Here is a 23,394-nt window from a genome sequence, read left to right on the forward strand (position 1 = left end):
GTAATATGCAAGAAACAACTGATTTCACCTTAGCGCAATTTGTTTCAACTAATTTTGCCACAATTTTTGTTTGTTATAATATTACATGACTTTTCAGCGCCATTCAGAATTCATATGCATTTCTGCAGATTTATGAAACTTTTTTGAAATTGGTCACTAAATGGCTTATGAATTCAGCATGATGCCCACTGGCTAGATAAGCCTACACAACCTTGAAAGTGGACCTTTAACTGCTTTAGAATAAAGCCTTCATGGCATCCAGTTCAATCGAAATGTTATTTTTATGCCATCTATATCTCTCTTGAAATTATAATTTGTCATGTTGCCATAAATTCAATAAAATTTTGTACTTTAAGGAATAGTTCCTTTTTCCTTCAATGTAATTTCCAACATAGAAAATACTGCCCAGGTGACAATTACCCTTTTCATCACAGCATTTGAAGCCAGCAGAGGTACTAGTTACGTGTTTATTTTCTCCATCAGTAAAATGACTGGGATTTTCAATAAAGACTTTTCAGTTTGACTTTTTTTTTCTATGACATTACATCACAAGTAGTATAATGTCCATTCCATCAATTTCATTTTTGGTTTTAATTTATTTATGAAGTACAAAAAACTCATGAAGTATTTACAAATATTGGTCATTTTTTCCATTGTGCTTTCACATCTCACAATGCACAAAATTCTAAGTAAACCACTTTCATGAACCACTACTCAACTAATTTTTGAATATGGAAAAAAAAAAAAGAAATGGAAAGTGAACTTCATTAACTGCCAACAACTCCCTTAGGTCTTACCAATCAACTGAGTTTCATACAAGCATGTAATAGAGAAGTTCCTGCTCAAATATGGTGTTTACCTGCAGTAGAGATTGTGAAATTAATTAAATGAAGGCTGTTGTACAACAATTACCCAATGAGTGCCTAACTGTTAAGAGTGCATACTGCCAGTACTTCCAAGGACAATGACTTCCTACTTCTACATGCAAGTACTGATCAGCAGCCACACAGTACAAGTGACCACACCCCCCCCCCCCCCCCACCCCAATCATTTGAATACAAATATAACACAATATGATACTTTAAATTAATGCCTGACACTTGTTAACCATTATCTGAATTCTGAAGGAATAAGCTTTTGTTGGGTGTGTTTTGTCGTGCGACTTTTGTTGCATCAACAGCCATTTGAGGTTTATGAAGACGTGCACAATTAGTTATGCGGGAACTGGGAGGATGACTATTTCAGTCCCTAGGAAAGCAACATTTCTGAGACAGAACTCTCATCACAGACATACTTCGTAATGAGAAAAGTATCTCCCAAGTAAGTTAATTAAGGACAAAAAAGAGCAAACATGATTTAACAACAACGTTCAGAAAATGCTGAGGAAACATTTTTGCATTCTTGGTTCAAACACAAACGCAAAAATGTTGCCAGGAAAAAACGAGTAGAAATTTGTGTGTCTATGGAAAGATCGACGCATGAAGCATAAAACTACTTCCACCATAATTCTTGCCTTATTAATCATCTCAACATAATAAAATTGTAATAAAGTTTTGGACTAGTAACTAAAACACTATTAGCAAAAGATGCTGCAGAGAACTCGAGAAAATTATGGCCCTACATAAAATCACTAAGCGGATCAAAGGCTTCTATCCAGTCATTCGTCAACCAGTCTGGCGTGGTAATAGAAGACAGCAAAATGGAAGCTGAGGTTTTAAATTTTTGCAGAAGACTGCTGTATATAAGATAAGTATAAGAACAGACCCATAAAATTACAGACCAGTATCCTGAACATCAATTTGCTCGAGAATTCTTTAACATATGTTAAACTCACACTAAATTTCTTTGAGACAGGAAAGCCTCTATTCTCAAATCAGCATGAATTTACAAAGCATCATTCACACGAAATTCAGCTTGTCCTTTGCTCACGTTATAGCCTGCAAGCCATGGCCAGAGATCAAGAGGCAGATCCCATATCCCAAAATTTCTGGAAAGTGTTTTACATGACGCCCCATTGCAGACTGCCAACAAAAGTCCAGTTCCATGGAATAGGTTCCCAGGTAAGTAAGTGGCTTAAAGACTTAAGTGCTCAATGGCGAGTGTTCAGCAGAGACAAGGGTACTGTCACGAGTGTCCCAGGAAAGAGCCATAGGACCGCAATCTGCAACTGTAGAGTACGGGAAAGTGTCATTGTTGAGTGCCAGCAATTAAAGATCCCATAAACTAAATGAAGTCTTGCTAGGGTCAAATGGCTGCCTGCCTGCTGCCCTCCCCTATCCCACCCAGTGGAAGTACGGAAGAATTGCACGATCTGTTGAATGGAATGAACAGCCTAATGAGCACATACAATGGACTGAGCGTAAACTAAAGGAAGACAAAAGTAATGAAGAGCAGCAGAAATGAGATGAAGAATAATCTTAACAATAAAATCTGGGTAGGTCGAAAGTTGACGTGGTGAATAACTTCTGCCACTTGGAAGCAAGGAGGACATACGAAGTAAGACTAGCGCAAGTAGAGAGAGGGCATTCCAGACCAAAAGAAGTGTATCAGTACCAAACATTAACCTTAATTTGAGGAATAAATTTCTATGTTTAGAGCTCACATTACACAGCAGTGAATCATAGGCATGGAAAAACTGGAAATGAAGAGAATCGGCGCTGCAGTCCGGAACCGCGGGACTGCTACGGTCGCAGGTTCGAATCCTGCCTTGGGCATGGGTGTGTGTGATGTCCTTAGGTTAGTTAGGTTTAAGTAGTTCTAAGTTCTACGGGACTTATGACCTAAGATGTTGAGTCCCATAGTGCTCAGAGCCATTTTCAGTACTTATGGTATTCTATTCACCAGTTTATCCTTACAAATTCCAAAAATTTAACATCCTTTTAGTGACTATTTTAGTTTTATTTGCATCCAGAAACTCATTTCAGGTCAACACCTTTCATTGTAGAGGAAATATCAGCATTCAATGCACTTCTATTTCACATGAACTATTATTCTAGGAGTCATATCAGCAGAATTCTTTAAGTTCTCTTCATTTGACACATTCAATAAAGTGAAACCTTCCCAATGCATACTTGTTTGAGGCAAGAAACAATGCAAACATCCAGTTCAAACAAAACTTAAGAACTTCCATAAATGTTTGGTTGTTGAATTTACCTATACATGTTGTACCAGTATCCGACAAGCAAGTAAGAAAGGAAGACTATCTTTTAATGTCTTGTTCACATAGTGGTCACTTGGGATGGAACAAAACTTGGGTTGGGGAAGGGAATCTACCATATCCCTTCCAAAGAAACCATTTTGATATCTACCTTAATGAATTCAGAAAAACCACAAAAAACTTACATCTGGATGGATGGATAATGATTCGTACTGCCAGCTTTCTGAAAGCTACTACTGTGTCTCACTGCTGTGCCACCTTGCTAATACATGTAAGTAAGGTCTCGTTGAGAGTGAATATACCATTAGAATATAAAAACTTATATCTTCAATTTTATTCTAAGCTGTATGGTTCAAGTCACTACAAAGGATTTATGTATTTTAATTGTCAACTTTTTTGACTGAAATTTTATGCTTTAAATAATGTAATAAATCATCTACACACCAAAAAACTAAATGTTGGTCAAACCTCTTCTGCCTTCCATTCTGACTACCGCAAACAGCATAGCAAATGTCACGTACTACTGCACACGGCTGTCTTCATATTTTTATATGGAAGCATCCACATGTAAATATTCACCTTGTTTTTATGCAGTGTAGTACAGAAAATACTATTCAAATAAAACAAATTGTTGAATTATTTTTATAATTAGAATCAATATGCATTTCAAGCTAATTTTTTGTATTTTATATATATATATTTTTTTTTTTTTACAAAGTACTATTTCAGTTTCTTGAAGAAACATTTCAGGTACATTACATCACAAAATGTTCATACCCATAATATCACACTCAAAAGCACTGTCAGTTGCTGCAACATCAGATTATCTGAAGTAAAGCTTAAAGCAAAGTGGTGGTTTTACATGTGAATATGCATTCTCTGCTATTAACAAGATTTTTTTTCAATTTTTTTCGAAGCCAAACTGATTGAGCAACACAATCTTGATTGTCAGTGTTGGTTGAAGTTTGCTCCAGATGTTTCACTGTAAAGAAAAAAAAACTTCCTATAGAATTTTAGAACTGTCTATAGCACACAAAAGAGTGGTGTAAAAATAAATCTTAGTCTTTATGGAAATGCTTGAAATTCCACCTGTCTCACAGCAAATGGATAACACCTTAAGTAAAGGTTACATTACATGAAATTTAAAAAACAGTTTTGTTGACGAGACACTTCCATTCCACACATGATATGGAAACATGAAATAATCTAATGCAGATGTTTCTAAATGATAATGGAAATGATTATTCATGAAACATTGGTAGTCCTTAAGGGGCTCCGGAAAGGCTCAAAATCATGAAAAGTTCAATTTTTACTTTTTTGCGTTTTCTGAATCTGCAGACTATTACCTTTTAATAGATATATAATTTATTCAATTCCGAAGACCACAACTATTTTTAAATTTTTTTTTAAATGTGTTCTACATGGGCGTGACCCACTGTGGCGATTTTAAACTGCTGTCAAATGGTGGTATTATTAACGTCCGTGTTCATCAGGTACATTTTAGTGATGCGAGATAAAGTATGTGTTGTGGCTAACCTGTGATGGTTCAATATATATCGCTGGTGTGATTGTCGATTGTTTCATGTTTATTTACTCTGTCGTTATCTCTAAAATATTCATAATTAATTCTGTTTCTTGAGTCTCTGTTTTGTTGAAGTATAATAATGAGTAAAAGTAAAGTTATTAGAAATCCTCTGAAGGCTTTTAAGAAAAGGAGAAATGTTGGAAAGCCAAAGGTATGTGTTATTACTGTAAACAATAAAGACGATAACCAACTGAGTGAACCTAACCTCCCAAGTACACCTGCCCATAGCAGTCAAAGTGGGGAAGAAAATACTTCACAGAAGAAGCTTGGTTCAAAGAGTGAAAACTACACTCCTGGAAATTGAAATAAGAACACCGTGAATTCATTGTCCCAGGAAGGGGAAACTTTATTGACACATTCCTGGGGACAGATACATCACATGATCACACTGACAGAACCACAGGCACATAGACACAGGCAACAGAGCATACACAATGTCGGCACTAGTACAGTGTATATCCACCTTTCGCAGCAATGCAGGCTGCTATTCTCCCATGGAGACGATCGTAGAGATGCTGGATGTAGTCCTGTGGAATGGCTTGCCATGCCATTTCCACCTGGCGCCTCAGTTGGACCAGCGTTCGTGCTGGACGTGCAGACCGCGTGAGACGACGCTTCATCCAGTCCCAAACATGCTCAATGGGGGACAGATCCGGAGATCTTGCTGGCCAGGGTAGTTGACTTACACCTTCTAGAGCACGTTGGGTGGCACGGGATACATGCGGACGTGCATTGTCCTGTTGGAACAGCAAGTTCCCTTGCCGGTCTAGGAATGGTAGAACGATGGGTTCGATGACGGTTTGGATGTACCGTGCACTATTCAGTGTCCCCTCGACGATCACCAGTGGTGTACGGCCAGTGTAGGTGATCGCTCCCCACACCATGATGCCGGGTGTTGGCCCTGTGTGCCTCGGTCGTATGCAGTCCTGATTGTGGCGCTCACCTGCACGGCGCCAAACACGCATACGACCATCATTGGCACCAAGGCAGAAGCGACTCTCATCGCTGAAGATGACACGTCTCCATTCGTCCCTCCATTCACGCCTGTCGCGACACCACTGGAGGCGGGCTGCACGATGTTGGGGCGTGAGCGGAAGACGGCCTAACGGTGTGCGGGACCGTAGCCCAGCTTCATGGAGACGGTTGCGAATGGTCCTCGCCGATACCCCAGGAGCAACAGCGTCCCTAATTTGCTGGGAAGTGGCGGTGCGGTCCCCTACGGCACTGCGTAGGATCCTACGGTCTTGGCGTGCATCCGTGCGTCGCTGCGGTCCGGTCCCAGGTCGACGGGCACGTGCACCTTCCGCCGACCACTGGCGACAACATCAATGTACTGTGGAGACCTCACGCCCCACGTGTTGAGCAATTCGGCGGTACGTCCACCCGGCCTCCCGCATGCCCACCATACGCCCTCGCTCGAAGTCCGTCAACTGCACATACGGTTCACGTCCACGCTGTCGCGGCATGCTACCAGTGTTAAAGACTGCGATGGAGCTCCGTATGCCACGGCAAACTGGCTGACACTGACGGCGGCGGTGCACAAATGCTGCGCAGCTAGCGCCATTCGACGGCCAACACCGCGGGTCCTGGTGTGTCCGCTGTGCCGTGCTTGTGATCATTGCTTGTACAGCCCTCTCGCAGTGTCCGGAGCAAGTATGGTGGGTCTGACACACCGGTGTCAATGTGTTCTTTTTTCCATTTCCAGGAGTGTATGAATGTTTTATGGGCGAATCAGATGTGAATGAAATATTTGATATGTCGGTTCTCAAACGAATTTTTTCAAACTGTGTAAGATGTATTCATTGTAGTGAAATTGGTCTGGAACTCTCCATAATAAAGCACGTAGGACTTGCTAGTGAAATACAACTGAAATGCGGTAAGTGTTCATACATGACCACCTTTTGGAACAGTGTTGCAGTAACTGCAACTGAAGAAAATGGTAGCAAAATCTACGAACACAACATTAGATTTGTTTATTCCTTGCGTTCAGTTGGTAAGGGTTCTACTGCAGGTGCAATTTTCTGTGGCATCATGAATCTTCCAAATCCCCCAACCAAGTTTACGACCTATAATAAATTAATAGGGTCTGAAGTAGAAGATGTCTGTATAGAATCTATGAAGAACGCTGTGGAAGAGGCAGTAATGGAAAATAATGGTAACAGATTTGACTGCAGCGTTCGATGGTACCTGGCATAAACGGGGACACACATCTCTTCATGGTGTAGTATCTGCCACCAGTATGTATACAGGGAAAGTTTTAGATGTAGCAGTAATATCAAAGTATTGTAGATGTCCACAAAAATATAAAGGTACACATGAAAATAAGTGCAAAGCTAACTATAGTGGCAGTAGTGGAGGAATGGAAGTGGCTGGTGTTGCCAGTATATTCCAGCGTTCTGAGGCGTGTGATATGTTAATTACCTTGGTGACGGTGATTCTAAAAGTTTCAAACATGTTCAAGGACTGAAGCCCTATGGTGGTGATGATGATGTAGTGCAGAAATTTGAGTGTATTGGACACGTACAGAAGCGAATGGGAACAAGACTTCGGCGACAAAGCTTCGTACAAAAAACAAAAACTCGGTGATGGTAAAGGGTTGGATGGGAAGGGAAGGTTAACTGACAGTGTAATTGACAAAATACAGAACTATTATGGAATGGCTATTAGGCAAAATACACGAAGTGTCGACGAAATGAAGAAGGCTGTTTGGGCTCTTTTTTTTCATACTTCTTCAACCGATGAAAATCCCCAACATAGCTTGTATCCCAAAGAAGACAGTTGGTGTAAATATAACAAAGGATTGCTAACTGGTGAAGTGTACACTCATAAGCATAGTCTGCCTCATGCAATAATGGAGGTGATAAAACCTATTTTCAGAGACTTAGCAGCACCTGAACTGTTGAAAAAGTGTATTCACGGAAAAACTTAAAACCCCAATGAAAGTGTAGATAGTGTTATATGGTCGAGAATCCCCAAGACTGTATTTGTTGGAATAGAAACACTTCACTTTGGTGTGCATGATGCTGTTGCGACTTTCAATGATGGCAACATTGTAAGGTGCAACATATTTAGAAATATGGGAATGAAGATAGGTTCTAACATGGTACGAGCGATGCTTGGAGGGGGGGGGGAGAGAAAGAGAGACCGGGGGGGGGAGAGAGAGAGAGAGAGAGAGAGAGAGAGAGAGAGAGAGAGAGAGAGAGAGAGACCGCGGGGGGGGGGACCGAGAGGGAGACCGCGGGGGGGGGGGGACCGAGAGGGAGACCGCGGGGGGGGGGGACCGAGAGGGAGACCGCGGGGGGGGGGGGGACCGAGAGGGAGACCGCGGGGGGGGGGGGGGACCGAGAGGGAGACCGCGGGGGGGGGGGGGGGGGACCGAGAGGGAGACCGCGGGGGGGGGGGACCGAGAGGGAGACCGCGGGGGGGGGGGGACCGAGAGGGAGACCGCGGGGTGGGGGGGGGACCGAGAGGGAGACCGCGGGGTGGGGGGGGGACCGAGAGGGAGACCGCGGGGTGGGGGGGGGACCGAGAGGGAGACCGCGGGGTGGGGGGGGGACCGAGAGGGAGACCGCGGGGTGGGGGGGGGGACCGAGAGGGAGACCGCGGGGTGGGGGGGGGACCGAGAGGGAGACCGCGGGGTGGGGGGGGGACCGAGAGGGAGACCGCGGGGTGGGGGGGGGGACCGAGAGGGAGACCGCGGGGTGGGGGGGGGGACCGAGAGGGAGACCGTGGGGGGGGGAGAGGGAGACCGTGGGGGGGGGAGAAAGGGAGACCGTGGGGGGGGGGAGAGAGAGGGAGACCGTGGGGGGGGGGAGAGAGAGGGAGACCGTGGGGGGGGAGAGAGAGGGAGACCGTGGGGGGGGAGAGAGAGAGGGAGACCGTGGGGGGGGGGAGAGAGAGGGAGACCGTGGGGGGGGGGGAGAGAGGGAGACCGTGGGGGGGGAGAGAGAGGGAGACCGTGGGGGGGGAGAGAGAGACCGTGGGGGGGGGGGGAGAGAGAGAGAGAGGGAGACCGTGGGGGGGGGGGGAGAGAGAGAGAGGGAGACCGTGGGGGGGGGAGAGAGGGAGGGAGACCGTGGGGGGGGGAGAGAGGGAGGGAGACCGTGGGGGGGAGAGAGGGAGGGAGACCGTGGGGGGGGGGGGGGACCGAGAGGGAGACCGCGGGGTGGGGGGGGGGACCGAGAGGGAGACCGCGGGGTGGGGGGGGGGACCGAGAGGGAGACCGCGGGGTGGGGGGGGGGACCGAGAGGGAGACCGCGGGGTGGGGGGGGGACCGAGAGGGAGACCGCGGGGTGGGGGGGGGACCGAGAGGGAGACCGCGGGGTGGGGGGGGACCGAGAGGGAGACCGCGGGGTGGGGGGGGGACCGAGAGGGAGACCGCGGGGTGGGGGGGGGGACCGAGAGGGAGACCGCGGGGTGGGGGGGGACCGAGAGGGAGACCGCGGGGTGGGGGGGGGACCGAGAGGGAGACCGCGGGGTGGGGGGGGGACCGAGAGGGAGACCGCGGGGTGGGGGGGGGGGACCGAGAGGGAGACCGTGGGGGGGGGAGAGGGAGACCGTGGGGGGGGGGAGAAAGGGAGACCGTGGGGGGGGGAGAGAGAGGGAGACCGTGGGGGGGGGAGAGAGAGAGGGAGACCGTGGGGGGGGGGGGAGAGAGAGGGAGACCGTGGGGGGGGGGGGAGAGAGAGGGAGACCGTGGGGGGGGAGAGAGAGGGAGACCGTGGGGGGGGAGAGAGAGACCGTGGGGGGGGGGGAGAGAGAGAGAGAGGGAGACCGTGGGGGGGGGGAGAGAGAGAGAGGGAGACCGTGGGGGGGGGAGAGAGGGAGGGAGACCGTGGGGGGGGGAGAGAGGGAGGGAGACCGTGGGGGGGAGAGAGGGAGGGAGACCGTGGGGGGGGGGAGAGAGGGAGACCGTGGGGGGGGAGAGAGAGGGAGACCGTGGGGGGGGAGAGAGAGACCGTGGGGGGGGGAGAGAGAGAGGGAGGGAGACCGTGGGGGGGGGGGAGAGAGGGAGACCGTGGGGGGGGGGGAGAGAGAGAGAGGGAGACCGTGGGGGGGGAGAGAGGGAGGGAGACCGTGGGGGGGGGAGAGAGGGAGGGAGACCGTGGGGGGGGGAGAGAGGGAGGGAGACCGTGGGGGGGGGAGAGAGGGAGGGAGACCGTGGGGGGGGGAGAGAGGGAGGGAGACCGTGGGGGGGGAGAGAGAGGGAGACCGTGGGGGGGGAGAGAGAGGGAGACCGTGGGGGGGGAGAGAGAGACCGTGGGGGGGGAGAGAGAGAGGGAGGGAGACCGTGGGGGGGGGGGGGGAGAGAGGGAGACCGTGGGGGGGGGGAGAGAGAGAGAGGGAGACCGTGGGGGGGGAGAGAGAGAGGGAGACCGTGGGGGGGGGGAGAGAGGGAGGGAGACCGTGGGGGGGGGGGAGAGAGAGGGAGACCGTGGGGGGGGAGAGAGAGGGAGACCGTGGGGGGGGAGAGAGAGGGAGACCGTGGGGGGGGAGAGAGAGACCGTGGGGGGGGGGAGAGAGAGAGAGGGAGACCGTGGGGGGGGGGGGAGAGAGGGAGACCGTGGGGGGGGGAGAGAGAGAGGGAGACCGTGGGGGGGGGGAGAGAGAGAGGGAGACCGTGGGGGGGGAGAGAGGGAGGGAGACCGTGCGGGGGGGAGAGAGGGAGGGAGACCGTGGGGGGGGAGAGAGGGAGGGAGACCGTGGGGGGGGAGAGAGGGAGGGAGACCGTGGGGGGGAGAGAGAGGGAGGGAGACCGTGGGGGGGGAGAGAGAGGGAGGGAGACCGTGGGGGGGGAGAGAGAGGGAGGGAGACCGTGGGGGGGGAGAGAGAGGGAGGGAGACTGTGGGGGGGGAGAGAGAGGGGGAGGGAGACCGTGGGGGGGGGGAGAGAGAGAGGGAGGGTGACCGTGGGGGGGGAGAGAGAGGGAGGGAGACCGTGGGGGGGGAGAGAGAGAGGGAGGGAGACCGTGGGGGGGGAGAGAGAGGGAGGGAGGGAGACCGTGGGGGGGGAGAGAGAGAGAGAGAGAGGGAGACCGTGGGGGGGGAGAGAGAGAGGGAGGGAGACCGTGGGGGGGGAGAGAGAGAGGGAGGGAGACCGTGGGGGGGGAGAGAGAGAGGGAGGGAGACCGTGGGGGGGGAGAGAGAGAGGGAGACCGTGGGGGGGGAGAGAGAGAGGGAGACCGTGGGGGGGGAGAGAGAGAGGGAGACCGTGGGGGGGGAGAGAGAGAGGGAGACCGTGGGGGGGGAGAGAGAGAGGGAGACCGTGGGGGGGAGAGAGAGAGAGGGAGACCGTGGGGGGGGAGAGAGAGAGGGAGACCGTGGGGGGGGAGGGAGAGAGGGAGACCGTGGGGGGGGAGAGAGAGAGGGAGACCATGGGGGGGGAGAGAGAGAGGGAGACCGTGGGGGGGGAGAGAGAGAGGGAGACCGTGGGGGGGGAGAGAGAGAGGGAGACCGTGGGGGGGGAGAGAGAGAGGGAGACCGTGGGGGGGGAGAGAGAGAGAGGGAGACCGTGGGGGGGGAGAGAGAGAGAGGGAGACCGTGGGGGGGGAGAGAGAGAGGGAGACCGTGGGGGGGGAGAGAGAGAGGGAGACCGTGGGGGGGGGAGAGAGAGAGAGGGAGGGAGGGAGGGAGGGAGACCGTGGGGGGGGGAGAGAGGGAGGGAGACCGTGGGGGGGGAGAGAGAGAGGGAGGGAGACCTGGGGGGGAGAGAGAGAGGGAGGGAGACCGTGGGGGGGGGGAGAGAGAGAGGGAGACCGTGGGGGTGGGAGAGAGAGAGAGAGGGAGACCGTGGGGGGGGGAGAGAGAGAGAGAGGGAGGGAGGGAGACCGTGGGGGGGGAGAGAGAGAGGGAGGGAGACCGTGGGGGGGGAGAGAGAGAGGGAGGGAGACCGTGGGGGGGGGGAGAGAGAGGGAGACCGTGGGGGGGGGGTGAGAGAGGGGGAGGGAGACCGTGGGGGGGGGGAGAGAGAGGGAGACCGTGGGGGGGGGAGAGAGAGGGAGACCGTGGGGGGGGGGAGAGAGAGGGGGAGGGAGACCGTGGGGGGGGGAGAGAGAGGGAGACCGTGGGGGGGAGAGAGAGAGGGAGACCGTGGGGGGGGGGGAGAGAGGTAGACCGTGGGGAGGTAGAGAGAGAGAGGGAGACCGTGGGGGGGGGGGTAGAGAGAGAGAGAGAGAGAGAGAGAGAGAGAGAGAGAGAGAGAGAGAGAGACGGGGGGGAGAGAGGGGGGACCGTGGGGGGGGTAGAGAGAGAGAGAGAGAGAGAGAGAGAGAGAGAGAGAGATAGAGACGGGGGGGTAGAGAGAGAGAGAGACGGGGGGGTAGAGAGAGAGAGAGAGAGAGAGAGAGAGAGAGAGAGAGAGAGAGACGGGGGGGGGGGGGGGGGGGGAGAAAGGCAAAGGTCCCGAGTTCGAGTCTCGGTCCGGCACACAGTTTTAATCTGCCAGGAAGTTTCATATCAGCACACACTCTGCTGCAGAGGGAAAATCTCATACTGGAATTTTTATTATATCGCTACCAATATTTCACACCCAATATTTTTTTCAAATGTGGTTTGTGAGCCAGCATTATTTTGAGGATATCTGAATTTTGATTAATGTCAAAAACAGAACACATGAATTTCAGATGCACTCTGCTACCAAAATGACTGCTATCACTGTAGACTTAACCTATCAACCACATCTCGGTAGGATGCTGCACATCAACTGTTGTTCTGGGACTCTGCCACTTCTTGTGATCTACAGAAAGAAAAATTGCATCAGATCACAAGCATTATTAATGATCTACATCTGACAACAATCCATATTCTTGATTGGTATCATTATGACATCTTCCAAATTGTAGACAATTCCACCCAAAATGCAAAGAGTCCACAACGAATTTTTCCTCTCTTAACACCAATTTCTTAACAGGAAACACCAGTCAATTAAATCTGAACAGCTACCCACAAACAACACCTTCTTTAGCTTCCATCTGGTCTTCAAAGGTGGCATCACTGCTTAATAAAGAGGGGCATGTTCTGCTGGTTCTTTCCTTCTCATCAGTGCGACAAAAGGTATCAAACCTATTCCTTTGGAGTATGGGGCTAGTCTTGTCCTATTCTCGCAGAGATTTTCCCCACACAGCAACTACAGATCTACGCAATGACTCACGAAACCTTCTAAGTGTGTGTTGAGAATGCCAGAGCCCCATGATGCAATCATTAATACAGGACCTGTCCATGTCAATCCATCACCTCACAATTCACAGTAGTCATTCAAAGCTAGTTAATAATCACCGACCAAGGTACCAGCTGTCCACTGCTGGGGGGGTGGGGGTGGGGGGGGGGGGGGGGAAGGGGAAGAAATCTACTTTAAATATATCTACAAGAAGAAAAGCATGCAACTAGACATTACATGGACTACTGCACCAGAAACAATGATCACAAGAAGTCTACAGTATTCAGCTCAGCAGCCATGTTGCTTCTGAACTAGACTTCTGTACGGTTATACACTAACAACTTCTAAAACATACAACTCAGCACTACTAAACTGTTGTGTACTAAATAGTCACTCTTAAGGATACAAAAATCTCATATTGGATAGAGCTTCTATCTACATCATCTTTACTCAATTCATACTATGGGTTATGAGAAATATTAACCGTTGTGGTAATAATAAATAGTTTCCAAGTGATTCTGAAATGTAGTAAGGTATGTTACTCAAAAGTCATTCAAATTAGTGAAATACATAAAAAATAGACACTAAGTGAAGAACTATCACTGATGTTTAATTTTTACTGGTCACTTCAGTGAGTGTGGTACATGAAATATAATTTACAAAAATTAAGAGAAATCATAGCAGACTGGTTGATAAGGACAACCCTTCACAGATAGAAACTAGTAAATATGCAGTCTTATACAACTATTACCATCCACTAACAAATACCATCAATATGCATGCTGTGGTGTAGGGGTGGTGGGAGAAAGAACAAAAATTTGTAATATTCTATTCAGACATTTGGAGATACCGTATTTACTCGAATCTAAGCACACTTTTTTTCCGGTTTTTGTAATCCAAGAAACTGCCGGCGGCTTAAATCGAGTGCAAAGTAAGCGGAAGATCTCAAAAATGTTGGTAGGTGCCGCCACAACTAACTTCTGCCATCTAATATATGTAACGCTACACAGGCATGCTTTGCAGGCATGAAGGTAAATACTGGCACCAAAACCTCTGCATCATTAAAAAAAAGTAGAAGATGAGCTTTTGTCTCTGCCCCAAGTTTCGAAACTGCATTTTCATACATTATCCAACAAAGTAAATATAAATTACGTATTGTTCATCTTTGAATGTAGCAGCCTTTCAAATATTCGTAGCAACAAAAATAAATTTCCTTACTCAAAAATACCAACAATGTACAAGGCTTTAGGATTGTTGCACGAGTTGATATGCTGGGGCTGATTAAGATTTCATGTAGAGGCATCTATTGCTTTGTGTAATTCTGTGAAGTGTTTATTGGCGTTAGTGAACCATAATGAAGCATTTTCATTATAGTGCCAAATTCAAGAGGAGTTATTTCTTTTGTGGAACAAACTTCTAATTGTGCTGTAGGTCTGCGATATGGGATTGATGAGAGCAATGTCAGGCTATGGTGACTACAGAGAGAAACTATATGGATGTTCAAGTAGGAGGAAAGCATTTAGTGGGCTGAAGTGTGGCCGCTATCGTGCACTAGAAGTGATTTTAAATGAATTTGTTAAGGAACTGCGTCAGAAATTCCTGCCTGTGAATGCCGAAATTTTAAAAATTAAGTCCCATGAAATTGCCAGAGAGAAAAAATCTAAAATTTTAAGGCTAGTCGCAGCTGGATTGATCTGTCTATGAAGCGCTGGGGTTTTTCACTTTGGAGGTGAACTTCAGTTCCACAGAAGCTGCCAAAAAATTATGAAGAAAAACTTGTGGGATTTCGGCACTTCATAAATAGGTGGCACACAGAAAAGCAATAGTTTCTTGGTCAGATACGAAATGCTGATCAAACTCCCGTATATTTTGACATGCCATCAAATTGTATGCTTGACGCCAAAGGAAAGGAAGACATAAGTGTTCTTACATCAAGGGGTGAAAAATAGTTGATGTCCATCACGCTTGCACAGCGGATGGACATAAATTACCCCATTCATAGTTTTCAAGCGAAAGACTTTACCGAAACCAGAAGTTTTTCCAAAGACTATCTGTGAAGGGTTGTCCTTATCAACCAGTCTGCTATGATTTCTCTTAATTTTTGTAAATTATATTTCATGTACCACACTCACTGAAGTGACCAGTAAAAATTAAACATCAGTGATAGTTCTTCACTTAGTGTCTATTTTTTATGTATTTCACTGATTTGAATGACTTTTGAGTAACATACCTTACTACATTTCAGAATCACTTGGAAACTATTTATTATTACCACAACGGTTAATATTTCTCATAACCCATAGTATGAATTGAGTAAAGATGATGTAGATAGAAGCTCTATCCAATATGAGATTTTTGTATCCTTAAGAGTGACTATTTAGTACACAACAGTTTAGTAGTGCTGAGTTGTATGTTTTAGAAGTTGTTAGTGTATAACCGTACAGAAGTCTAGTTCAGAAGCAACATGGCTGCTGAGCTGAATACTGTAGACTTCTTGTGATCATTGTTTCTGGTGCAGTAGTCCATGTAATGTCTAGTTGCATGCTTTTCTTCTTGTAGATATATTTAAAGTAGATTTCTTCCCCTTCCCCCCCCCCCCCCCCATCCCCCCCCCCCCATCCCCCCCCCCCCCCCCCCCAGCAGTGGACAGCTGGTACCTTGGTCGGTGATTATTAACTAGCTTTGAATGACTACTGTGAATTGTGAGGTGATGGATTGACATGGACAGGTCCTGTATTAATGATTGCATCATGGGGCTCTGGCATTCTCAACACACACTTAGAAGGTTTCGTGAGTCATTGCGTAGATCTGTAGTTGCTGTGTGGGGAAAATCTCTGCGAGAATAGGACAAGACTAGCCCCATACTCCAAAGGAATAGGTTTGATACCTTTTGTCGCACTGATGAGAAGGAAAGAACCAGCAGAACATGCCCCTCTTTATTAAGCAGTGATGCCACCTTTGAAGACCAGATGGAAGCTAAAGAAGGTGTTGTTTGTTGGTAGCTGTTCAGATTTAATTGACTGGTGTTTCCTGTTAAGAAATTGGTGTTAAGAGAGGAAAAATTCGTTGTGGACTCTTTGCATTTTGGGTGGAATTGTCTACAATTTGGAAGATGTCATAATGATACCAATCAAGAATATGGATTGTTGTCAGATGTAGATCATTAATAATGCTTGTGATCTGATGCAATTTTTCTTTCTGTAGATCACAAGAAGTGGCAGAGTCCCAGAACAACAGTTTATGTGCAGCATCCTACCAAGATGTGGTTGATAGGTTAAGTCTACAGTGATAGCAGTCATTTTGGTAGCAGAGTGCATCTGAAATTCATGTGTTCTGTTTTTGACATTAATCAAAATTCAGATATCCTCAAAATAATGCTGGCTCACAAACCACATTTGAAAAAAATATTGGGTGTGAAATATTGGTAGCGATATAATAAAAATTCCAGTATGAGATTTTCCCTCTGCAGCAGAGTGTGTGCTGATATGAAACTTCCTGGCAGATTAAAACTGTGTGCCGGACCGAGACTCGAAAGTACAGTGTGAGAAAAGCAAACGCAGAAGAATATACATATCATGTGATGTTTATGTTCATATTATTCTTATGATGTATAGTGATACAGTCAGAAATGAAGCACGGCAACTGACTAGATTTTTAAGTCTAAGATGACTAATTTCTGTGAAGAATGTAATGTACTTAAGAAGCGCCTGCAAAGATTTTCAAACTGAGAAAAATTTTCGTTAAACTCTCGTTCAGATCATGATCTATCATACACAATCTATTATTTGGTTCCTGCTGATCATTATAAAAGAAAGCAGCAGTGTAAGCAACAACAAATAGCAGTCTTTTGCCATTGTTTCGCTATTGAGACAATTCCTCTCTTTTTTTTTATTGTAAGTGGCGGTAGCTCACACAAAAGCAAGCCATGCCGCGAGCGGCGACAGGTCATAAAAACTCATCAGAATGTGACAAACAATGCATAACACAGTATGTAATGTAATGTAATGTAATCAACTGTTGGGGATAAAGTTTATCTCATGCGAAAAGTACGATGCCCACAGTAAAGAGTTAAGGTAATTTCATTATGTTGCCAGAAAACATGTTTAATTTATTTAATTATGAATAGTTTCTCTCTCTCTCTCTCTCTCTCTCTCTCTCTCTCTCTGTGTGTGTGTGTGTGTGTGTGTGTGTCTATATATATCTTTGGAGTTTATTAACGTCAGCAGACCAAAGCATCTAGAATGCAGGACTGTCTGCAACTTCCGGGCACATGTTGGCTTGCCTGCCACTTCTTTGTCAGTATTGGAGGGAGACTGATGTGCTTATGTGACAAGTGTAGTATAATGGAATTAGATTATCAATGTTAACAGTGAAAATAGTGTAGCTGCTAACAAGAAGTACGAATAAATATAATTTTTTTTAGCTGAAAGTATTTCAGATCCGGTGGAGTTTATTTCAAACAGAAGCAAACCCAGGCCATGCTTGTTGAAATGATTATTTCGCAAACCAAACTACAGAAAAACCCTAGAAAACGATATCTGCACTGTGTAATCTTTCAGCAGCTACTAAAAAAATAATTCTTGCTGAAATTGTGCTGGAACTGGTCGTAGTATCCCCATTCAAAACCACGTGGTGAGAGTGGCCCTACCACAATATACCACGTAAGATTCTACAAACAACTTTTCAGTTATCTAAGAAATGAGAAAGAGAACAACCAGTACAATATGGTGGCGACGTCTGGGATTATTGAAAAAGTTATCGAAATAAATTACCACCGAGATTGCGAAGACGACAGAATTCGTACATCCTGGATGAAAATGTTCAAGAAAGTCGTATGCTGATACCTTCAAGACAACAGAAAGCAGTTACTGGAGCAAGAATAACAGCGCAATGAACCAAGAAAGAAAAAAAAGTGTAAAGTGTTGAGCAACAACAAAAAAAATCAATATTCATACAAGTGTAGTGTTTCAGTGTTGTGAATTCCATCCGGCACCAATCAACAAAGAAGATGTTATAAGATAAGAAAACCAGTAAACTGTGAGTAAGATAATTTAGTATCATTTAGCAAAGATAAATTTATTGTTTGTTTATTCCTGTGTAAAAAGATTATGATTGTAAAAGAGGAAAGTATTGAGAATGGTATCGCCGACGCTAGTACCGATGTAAATTTATCATACGAAAGTGAATGCAACAGGAAAAGTCTGGATCCTGTAGAGGAAGTTTTAAACTCGTACGGAAAGACAGGATAAAGTTAAAGACATGTCATCAACAATAATGAATTATATGGAGGGAAAATTTAAGACAATTGATGACACTAACAGACAAAATCGGCAGTGGTTAGGAAATACTAAAGACAGACTCTATGCTAATGAGATTTGTTTGGAACAAATGGAGAAAAATAATGAGATTAGTTTTAATAAAATGTAGCAAAACAACACTTCTCAGTTAGACCAGAATCTTAAGGACATCTGTGACAGATTTGAAAAACAGTTCAAAGAATATGAAAAGAAAAATGACAATCACTTTCAAAAAGTAGAAGCAAATATTTCCAGTTTGAGTAGTAATATGGTTAAGATCACGGGTAAGGTCAATTATGTTGGGAGAAAGGTTGAAAATGTAGACGCGAAAGTAAAAAATCTGAAAACTGAAATTAGCACAGGTAGAGAGAAAATCCGTAATACGTTTAAAGTTGAGCATGCCATATCAGACATGTAGAAGATACAGCATCTGATCGTATTTCTATTGTAGACGATAAAATTGTTCAAGGAGAAGGCAAATTTGAACAAAAGATGGGAATCATTACTGAAAAAATAGATGTAAATAAGCAAAGATGAAGTCAAGAGTTTAGAAAACAGTATTAGTGACATCACTAAGAAACTTTGAAGTGCAACATTCCAGTAAAAAACTTTTCAGATGAGAGCAGTATGCATCCGGTAGATTTCCTGCAGCATTGCAAATATAACTTTTTACCAAATATGAATGATAATTTGAAAGACTAAATTTGTGAATAGATTTCTGGATGGTGAAGCATTGTCATGGCCTAATCAATATTGTATTGAGGGAATAATTTTTACAGAGTTTGAGGATAGGTTCTTTAGTAAATTCTGGTCAGAGACAGAACAAGCTAGAATAAAAAGCAAATTCTTGAATAGACCTGTTTATAAACATGAGTTTGGTAGCATGAAGCAATTTTGCAAAAATCAGTTAAGGAAACTCACTCACCTAAGCAAACCTTTTGATGAACTCACTCAAATAGATGCACTAAAAAGAAGGCTACCATATGAATTACAGTGGGAGTTACCTTATGGACCAGATGACACAATAGACCAGTTTTTGAAATATATAGACGAACTAGACAGAATTACTGAGAAAACGGGTAAACCACCACAACACAGTCAAAATCATTTTCAAAAGACAGGAAATACAAATTGGGGAAACACACAACACGATAAAAAGGAACCACACAATCTCATCAGAGAAATCACCAGTACAACTTCAAGGGATCAGAAGGAAACAATTTCCATTACAAGGGTCAATATGGAAATAATCATCATCAATTTGGTAACAGACACTTTGGAAATAAACCAAAGGAGTGGCATAGTCATAATGGTATGGGGAGAACTGAACAGGAATTAAAAAACTGAATAGGGCTCCATTGGCGGTCCGCAAGGTAGGAGCTACTTATACACAAATGAAAAGGGCCAACCCAAATTGCCAAACTAAACAGAAAAATATCAGTGACATAATAAGTAATTATTTTAAAGAGAAGGGTTATCCCACGAATGTGGTATCTGTTACAAATAATATAAGTCATATAAATGAACCAGAAACAAAAGGTAAATTATTTAACGACACTGATTGCTTAGAGAACTGTGAAGAAGAATTAAACTTAGATTTATTCTACGAGTGGGCTGAGAGGGACACCTTTATGGAAAATAGTTGTTCAAATGATCAAAGTGTGTTAGGAATTAGAGAACTTATGGAAGAGTCTGGTGGGCTAGGAATGAAAATTGCACCTAGTAAAGATATTTTAAATGTGTATCTGCATACTGAAGGTAAGGGTGTAGAGGATCAAGAGGTTATTTTTTGTGATGCTGATTGGGAAGAAAAGGAGATTGAGGATAGTAGTGAAGAAAGATGTTTTATTGGTGTAAGTGAGGAGTTTAAAGCTTTAGGGATTACTAATATAAAAGAAGATAGTAATGAAGTTAGTGAGGTACTCATGAACACAGTTGACAATTTGAACGATAAGGACGCCAGAAGTTTAGTCAATGAGCTATTTAATTTCAATACACATGAGGAAAATGGCTCTGAGCACTATGGGACTTAACTTCTAAGGTCATCAGTCCCCTAGAACTTAGAACTACTTAAACCTAACTAACCTAAGTACATCACACACATCCATGCCCGAGGCAGGATTCGAACCTGCGACCGTAGCGGTCACGCGGTTCCAGACTGTAGCGCCTTTAACCGCTTGGCCACACCGGCCGGCCAATACACATGAGGAAATCAAAGAGAGGGAATAAACAGCAGGTAATCTTAACAGCATTAGGGGAGTAGATGATGAAAGGTCAGATAGTGAGCAATTTTTGTTTAACACATGGATTAGCAGTAGTGCCATTAAGGATGATGAAAATTTCAAAAAGCTGACACTTGATATATGTGAAACTTTGTATCCAGAATGGTGGCATAGAATTAAGTATCACATTGCACAAAAGTTAAGAAATAAACATAAAGAGATGCACAATAGCACAAAAGAATGTAGTTGGATTACTGAAATATTCAGGAATAGTGATCACGCCAAAGAAAATGCAATTAGGTTATTAACAGCATATAACTCTGGTAATAACTATACTGGTAAGGACACTAGAAAGGGATATGGATTTAGTGAAATTGAAGATGACTTCTTACATGAGAATATTAATAAAAAATTTGACTTGGATGTAACCAGTCCGTTTATTGATGAACAGATAGTATCATTGAAAGGAAAGCGTTTAGTGGACATAGGAAGTCAAGTATCTGGGATATCAGAATCATTAAGTAAAAAACTGAAAATTAATAATGATTATGTTGAGTTACCTGTAGTAGGAATTAAAATAAGAGGTGCCACTGGGAGGCACAGTAAATCAGTAAGGAGTCAGGCTTTTATTGCTTTTGAAATTGAAGGAGTACCATGGTCACATGGGTGTCTCGTTATTCCTGATCACTCAGAGGATTTTATCCTAGGCATGTCTTGGATAACAAAAGTAAATGCAGCATTTGATTGGGTAGGACAGAAATTAATGATGACTCTACCAAGAGGTGAAGTCATTGCTACGAAACTTCTTACATCAAATGTGTCTTGTACGAGTAAGACTGAATAGTATTGACTTTACAAAAGAAAGTAAGTACATCGAAGGTCATGTCACAGATTTTGATACAGATGAGAGTGTGTTCGAAAACTTGGTAAAAGAAAAAGTAGCCGATGCTAGAGAACTAACTGAGAACCAAAAACAAGAGTTGAAATTATTTTTGTGGGAATATATTGATGTATACAGCAACATACCAGGTAAAGTAATTGGATACCAATGTACTTTGCAGTTTAAGCCACATGAACCCTTCTTTACAAAACCGTAAAGTATTTCAATCTCGAAAAGGATGGCAGCGGAGAAAGAATTACAAAAGATGGAAGTGTGTGAAATCATAATCCCTTGGTCAATGTAAATAAATCTAATGGACAAGTCAGATTAGTACTAGATTCCAGACAAATGTTTATACAGAGAAACTGACCACCCAGAACATCAATGAGTTGTTATATAAATTTAAAAATATCCAAATTATGTCATTCCTTGACCTAACTTCGGGTTTTCATCAAGTTGCAGTTAGTTCTAGGAAGTACACTGCTTTCTTATACAATGGGAGATGTTACCAACGTTGTTTAGTGCCTTTCGAATTAAACTCCTCAGTTGCAGAATTTATAAGAGCACTAGACTATGTACTTGGCCAAGAAGTTGTGTCAGAATTAACCATTTATGTAGATGATATATTAGTGTCAAGTCAAAGTTGGGAGGATCATTTGCAGTTATTGAAAAAGGTGTGTGAAAAACTCAGAAGAGGGGGAATGACATTAAAGCTAGAAAAATGTAAATTAGGTGTGTCAGAACTCAAATTTTTAGGTTGTGTCATTACTAAGGAAGGGTAAGTGCAGACCCTCAGAAAATAAAATCTATTGTAAACTTTCCATTGTCTAGAAACCGAAAAGGTTAAGCAACTACTTAGAAAAAATGCTACATGGAATAGGTCCGAAGAGTGTCAGCAAGCATTCGAGAAAATTAAGAATGAACTGTATACGAACAATCTTTTACACAGACCAGATTTTAATTTGCCATTTTGTCTTCACACTGACAGTGGCGATTATGGTCTAGGAGCAGAACTATTTCAGGAGAAAGTTGTGAATGGAAAAAGTCTTCATTGTACTATTGCATTTGGTAGTAGGTTGTTACTTAAACATGAGAGAACTTACACAGTCACAGAAAAAGAACTACTTGCGGTAAACAGGTCATTTACAAAATTTAAAACATACCTGTTAGGACACACGATAAAAGTGTATTCAGACCACAAAGCTTTAAGTTATTTACAGGAGTGTAGACTACATCATAATAGATTAACCAGGTGGGCAATGTTCATGCAACTCTGACTATGAAATTGTGTATATTAAGGGGTCAGAAAATGTAGTGGCTGATGCTTTATCTAGGTTACCAGTAGGAGGAGATGAGGAAATGTTTGATCAAGAGGAAGAAAAAGAATTTAAAATAAGATATATGAACGGAATCCAATATGAAAACCTCGTAAGGACACTTTGCAATAACATCAGGAGGGGACAAAATAATTATCTTAATTGGAGATTGGTTAAGGACAGTTTAGACAAAATAGGGTATGATAAACTTGACAAATACTATAAGGTCTTTAAGGGAACACTCTTTAGAAGAACAGATGTGGACTCTGGCAGTTGGAAGCTATGCTGGCCCGAGTGTGAGGCAGCCAAGCTAATAAAGTACACCCATGAAAGTTATGGTCACTGTGGAATACAGAAATGTGTAAAAAAGTTACAAGAAAACAACTACTTTTATAACACAGTAAAGAAGGTGAGGAATGAAATATCAACATGCGACACATGTCAGAGAGAAACGCAGAACATTATTCTGGATAAGCCATTAGATTTAGTAGCTGTAGACTTTTATGGTCCTTTACCTAAAAGCAAAGGTGGTCATTGTTTTATATTTGTCATGGTTGATGTATTTTCCAAAATAATTAAACTTTATCCTGTTCAAAAAGCTACGAGTAAAGAGATCATTACAAAGATTGAGAGAGAGAGTACTTCAAGAGTGTAGGGAAACCTAAAGCCATATGATCTGATAATGGTTCACAAATTGTTTCAATGGAAAGCATTTATGGAAGAAACAAACACAAAACACATCTTGATATCCATGTAAAACCAATTTTCAAACCCAGCAGAAAA

The 23,394-nt window shown here is 44.5% G+C and overlaps 1 long non-coding RNA gene across 2 annotated transcripts in view; it reads right to left on the minus strand.

The window, feature by feature from the left end:
* Window positions 1–3,880: 3,880 nt before the first annotated feature.
* The window catches only part of LOC126249598 (uncharacterized), a 58,398-nt gene continuing 38,884 nt past the window's right edge, over window positions 3,881–23,394 (minus strand). For both annotated transcript variants that reach the window (XR_007545628.1, XR_007545629.1), the window contains exon 6: window positions 3,881–4,139. This is a non-coding gene — a long non-coding RNA (uncharacterized LOC126249598). The remainder of the gene's footprint in view (window positions 4,140–23,394) is intronic.

The sequence above is a fragment of the Schistocerca nitens genome, chromosome 3 (assembly GCF_023898315.1).
Source record: "Schistocerca nitens isolate TAMUIC-IGC-003100 chromosome 3, iqSchNite1.1, whole genome shotgun sequence".
Classification (NCBI taxonomy): Eukaryota; Metazoa; Arthropoda; class Insecta; order Orthoptera; family Acrididae; genus Schistocerca; species Schistocerca nitens.